Source organism: Silene latifolia, chromosome 3 (genome assembly GCF_048544455.1).
Source record: "Silene latifolia isolate original U9 population chromosome 3, ASM4854445v1, whole genome shotgun sequence".
NCBI lineage: Eukaryota > Viridiplantae > Streptophyta > Magnoliopsida > Caryophyllales > Caryophyllaceae > Silene > Silene latifolia.
The window spans coordinates 50,299,984-50,305,838 of record NC_133528.1 but is presented as its reverse complement, the minus strand read 5'-3'; the positions used below and the strand labels follow the sequence as shown (position 1 = coordinate 50,305,838).

Here is a 5,855-nt window from a genome sequence, read left to right as displayed (position 1 = left end):
ATGCTAGTTGGGTCAATTGTGTTTCCAACATCTTGGTGTGAGCTAGAATGTTGTTGATGGTGGTGTCTTTTGCTTGGCTATCTTTTTGCATTTGGGTGAAAAATTCTTGTTGATTCTTTTGCATTTGGAGGACCGCTTTTTGGACATCAAAACCTTGGTCATTTTGGTGATTGTATGGATTTTGATTTTGGTAGCCTTGGTTTTGATTGTAAAAGGGTCTTTGATTTTGATTTCTCATGGGTGGTGGAGTGTATGTTGTTTGAGGGTTTTGAACATTTTGGCTTTTGTATGAGAGATTTGGATGGAACTTGGTGTTTTCATTGTAAAAATTTGAATAAGGGGTACCACTTTTGTAAGCTTGGAAAGCATTAACTTGTTCGGTTGTTCCCCTACATTTACTTGAGTCATGACCCAGGGTTCCACAATTCTCACATATCCCGCTTGGGATTGATGAGGATGCCGTCATGGCATTGACATGATGCTTTGATGATTTTGAGTTTTCCTCAAGTCTAGCCATAGCTTGTTCAAACTTCAAGTTGATTGTGTCAATGTGAGCACTAAGTTGAGCACCCAATTGAGTAACGGAGTCCACTTCATACTTTCCTCCTCTAGTAGCCTTGCGAGGTCTACTATATTGTGAATTATGGACCTCCATTTCCTCAATCTTGTTCCATGTTTGATTGTCATCAACTTCGGTGAACATTCCATTTGATCCCATATTGAGAATGTTCCTTGAATCTTCATATAAACCATTCCAAAATTGTTGCACTAAAAACCATTCGCTAAGTCCATGGTGAGGACATGAGCGACAAATACCTTTGAACCGCTCCCAAGCTTCATACAAAGATTCTTCATCCCTTTGCTTAAAACCCGTAATTTGAGCTCTTAGCATGTTAGTCTTTTCCGGTGGGTAGAATTTTTTGTAGAAAGCTAGAGCTAACTTCTTCCAAGAATCTATTCCAAGGGTGGCCTTATCAAGGCCCTTCAACCATTGCTTTGCGGTGCCGATTAACGAAAAAGGAAATAAGACCCATCTTATTTGGTCTTGAGTCACGCCCGTTTGAGAGATAGCTTCACAAAAATCGCAAAAGGTTTCCATATGAGAATGAGGGTCCTCACTAGGCATTCCCCCGAATTGGCTCCTCTCAACTAGTTGGATGAAGGCGGACTTGGCAATAAAATTACCGGTGAGGTGTTGCGGGGTAGGAGAACCATTTGGTAGATCCTCCTCGGTGGGTATAGAGTGTGACGAGAATTTAGGCATTGTAGGTGGATTTTGTGTGGTATTGTTTAATGGGTTCTCTTCTCCTTCTATTGCGAAAGGATTGACAAACTCACTAGTGGGTTGAACAACTTCACCAACACCTCCCAAATTCCTCCTAACAAGTCTCCTATTATTCGTCAAGGTTCTTTCGATTTCACGGTCAAAAGGTAACAAATCTCTTTGTAACCTTCTAGACATGCAAAATATCAAACAACTCAAAAACAATTAGAACAAACCTTGAGGAGTTTTACTTCCCCAAGGTGAAAAAGACACAACTAATAACAATAAAAGAAATCTTAAATCAATTAAACACCGTCCCCTAAACGGCGCCATTTTTGATCGAGGCCATTTCGTGTTCACAATTAAGCATATGTGGTCGTTGGTCAATGGTCGATACAAAACACAATTTATACTTCACAAACAACTCTACAATTAGTAAAGAGGCAAGTAAAGGTCGGATCCCAAGGGACGGGTATTGAAATGAGAATTCTATTGTAACTAGTAGTGTCTAGGGGGTGTCACAAATTGGGTTGATGTAGAAGGTTACTAAACTAAAATAGCAATGAAAATAAACTAGCAAGATGAATAAAATAAGGGGTGTAAACAATTGATTAAAGGCACTAGGGTGTCATGGGTTCATAGGGGATTCATGGGATATGATCATACAAACATGTTCTCAAATTATAAGCAAGTAATTATTGTTGTGATGGATTGAGTTGGGTTATATCTTACAATCCTAGGAAAGTTTGGGTCCCGGAGCCGAATCGATTAGATTGTACAACACCTACAAGTCGACTTAATCTTTCCTACTCAACACATGCATGGTCTAACAAGACTCGAGTTGGGTTATGTCTTACAAGTCAAGTTGAAAGGATAGAAGATGATAGTAAATGCAAGGATTCATAGGCTTAGCATTTCATCAAATATAACATGTGCATGTATTAAGATCAAAACAAGCAAGCAAATAAGATATGAAAGCATATTAATTTAAGCATGAATCATTCCCCATGTTGGTTTCCCCTAATCACCCATTAAACCCTAGCTAAGAGACTACTCACTCATTATCATGTTGATCATGCTAGAAAGGTTGTCAATCATACTAACATAATGAAACATGATGAATAAATGAAAGTAATTAGCAATAATTAAAAAGGGATTAAGAGATTATACCTACTAATGATTCCAATAATAAAGCAAGAATAATAGAAGTACTTGAATCCTAGATTGAGAGGTTGTCAATCTCCCAATAATAACCCAAATAATCTTCAATTACCCAAAATAAAGGAAGAACAAGAGAGAGATTAAAGAACTAAAACTTGGATTAAAACTTGATTAATACTTGATTACAATATTAAAGAGAGATTTGATTGATATTAACTACACTAATTATTGATAAGAAGAACATGCTCCTCTAATTAGACTAATGGGGTATTTATAGTGAAAATTAGGGAGGATGCATTAGGGTTAACTAAGGGCTAAACTAGTAATTACACTTTTTAAGTTGAGCAAGGAGACTCCGGTATTTTCTGAGAGAAGGGCTTCTCTAATTGAAAACGTGCTGTACTGAAATCCGTGCGGATGGGAGTCGGGACGGCCGGATCTGGGCTGAGGAATCCGAGCGGATCCTTGGGCAAGACGCTCGGATTTGGCGAGGGGGAATCCGAGCGGATTCCTTTGAGGGACGCTCGGATTGGGCTGGACGGACGGGCGGATCGTGTACAATCCGTTCGGATTGTCTGGCAGCGTCAATTCTTCTTCTTTTCTTCCCTTTTCTTCATGAATTCCTTGGGGATTTCCTTGGGGACTCAAGGATCCTTTCTCAACAATGCTCTTCTACTATGCTATGTACAAAGGCCTTCTAGTCTTGTCCCTCCTTGATGCTTGGTCATTGAATACAATCAATTTAGCCTCGTTTTGCCACGAAAATGCAAGATTCTTACTCCTTTCCTACCAAGGGATCAAAATCTCAAAGAATATGCAAAACAAAGAACTAAAGATAAGAAATGACCCAAATAGGCACTAAAAAGCATGGAAACAATGGTAATTCGGGGGCTAAATATGCGCCAATTATGGTCACATCAATACTACATATAAATAGTAGAATTATCCCATATCGAACATCGAAAGATTAGTATAAGGTGATGTGATCCTATGATTATAAATAGGAGGCATATTAGAACTTATGTATCCACCCAAAATAATTTTTTGAGTCTCATAAATATTGTTTTAAAGAGCTTTTAATATTTTCTATCATTATCTACGATATGATATAAAAAATAAAGTGGAAATCGTTGGGAACTACCCGGGAAAGAGTTAAGAACATGAACCAGAAAATCAAAAAATACAAAACTAAAGGTTTTACAAATGGTAGCAGTACAAAACTAAATATTTTACTAATGGTTGTCTTCTGAATGCAGTAATAGAGAAGTCGTTATATGTACGATGTAGAGATTCATATCTAATGATCGAGACTAAGTGGTTTTACCTTCAAATAAAAATAATATGTATACAATACTGGTTTTTTTAAGAAGAGACATGTACTTCTTGGTATGTTATATCTTTGACATTGAAAAATAATTTAGGCATGATGAACATACTACGTCTAAATAATTAAATTATGTATCTCACATCGAAAGATTAGTATACGGTAGGGTGATTCTATAAATATAAATAGGAGGCATCCTTGAAACTTAGGTATTAACCCAAAATTTTTTGATGTAAAAGATATGTACTTTTTAGTATGTTATATGTCCCACATTGAAAAATAATGTAGGTGTGATGAATATATTATGTATATAAATAATAGAACTGTCCCATATATATACATTTTCTATATTATATTAAAGTGATGTTTATAATTTTGATATAGAAACTTTATATTTCATTTGACAAAAAAATATCGTATGAAAATTATATAATTAGATTGTGACAAAAAAAATTCTATCATTAGAGTGTAGATTGTAATGTATTTTCTCATTATTAAATCGGGTTGATGTCAAAGTAGGTGCTAAAAAAAATGGTGTACTTAGTATGTTATTTGTCCTACATTGAAAAGTAATTTAAATGTGGTGAATATACTGTGTATAAATATTAGAATTGTCCTACATCGGAAAATTACCATAAGGCAGGGTGATCTTATGATTATAAATAGAAGTCATAACCCAAAATCTTTTGATTCTCTAAAGTATTGTCAGAGAGAGCTCTTATAAGAGTTTGTATTACTGTCTCTACAATAATGATTTCTAACCTAAGTTGATCTTTGAAAAATCTTTTAGTTATTATAATATATACCCTGTTTTGGGTCATATGCTTATCTTTTGACTTCGTCGCATATTATGTTTATTTCAAAGGTGTTATTTTGCTTCTTTAAGCATTGTTTTACATATGTGTCGGTCTTGATGCATAAGTTACCCAATCTTATGATGTAAGAGTAGCACCTTATGGTGGGTATGAGTTTGGTGGGGAGGACATGAGTTATATGTGACTGTGATGGATAGTGGAAAAAGGAAAGGGAGATTGATGAGCTTAGCGAGGCAGGGAGCATGTTTTGTGTGATGTGGTGAGTGGTATAGTCGCGTGTTGAGTAATATACAAGTAAGTGAATATGGACAAGGGATGGTGTAAGCCTAAGGAGCGTGAGAATGAAAAGGTTGAAAGGAAGGATGTGGATAGTAGCAACTTGAGATGTCTAAGGAATTATGGAGGGAGATGATTAGGCTTATGTTGGTTAAGAATATATGTAATGGAAGGTCGTTGTAGAGGGATGGAGAAGAGTGGTATATAATGAACTTAGATAGAGACATGTCGCGACGTGGATTTGTAGATAATGAGTGAGTTTGGGAGATTTAGTTTATTAAAAGGTGAAACTAGTGTGTGATTCCTTTGGGCAATTAACGGTATTAAATGAATTTTGGTTTCTAGAGAAAAAAAATATTGGAGAGTAAACTTTGCTTGTGTGGACGGATTGGTGACAAGTTTGAGTGATAGCATGATGAGAGAAGATCCATGGTAAGGAAAGAGTGAGATGGTACTGATATGAAATAAAGGGATTTGAGTTTTGTAACAATGAGAAGGTAACCGGAGCACTAAAGAGTTAGGTAGAAGGAATAAGGGGTTGAATTGTTAAATGATTTTGTCGACTGTAAAAAAGAAATGAATGAAGGGAGTAAACTAGGAGAATATTGACCGGAGTTATGTGATATAGAAGTAAGGAATCGTCGAGATGTATGATACTATCATGAGGATGTGAGTTAATGGTTATATAGGCGTTCCAGGACGACATGTTAATCATGAGTTTCGAGGAATTAAGGAAGGTAAGAAGGTTGGTAGGGTATTGACACGATATGCGATTTTGGTGGGGAGTTAAGTGATGATACAATTAAAGACAGAATTGGGATGAATGTTCAGGTAATGTTTGCTGATGGACTTAATGTTCAATATTTGGGATGATAACCGAAGATAGAAAAGGAACTGTTATATTTAGAGGTGAGTGTAAGAGATTTGTTATACGAACAATGATGGTATTGTGGTGTTGTCACTAGTGGTTAAGGGTGATGATAGATAAGAAAGATAACAATTCTAAAGAGGTTGA

General features: G+C 36.1%; 1 non-coding gene across 1 annotated transcript; it reads left to right on the top strand.

Moving 5' to 3' along the window:
* The first annotated feature begins 785 nt into the window (after positions 1-785).
* Positions 786-892, top strand: LOC141650570 (small nucleolar RNA R71). The gene has a single exon (XR_012546595.1). It is a non-coding gene; the product is annotated as a small nucleolar RNA R71 (small nucleolar RNA).
* The last annotated feature ends 4,963 nt before the right edge of the window (positions 893-5,855 follow it).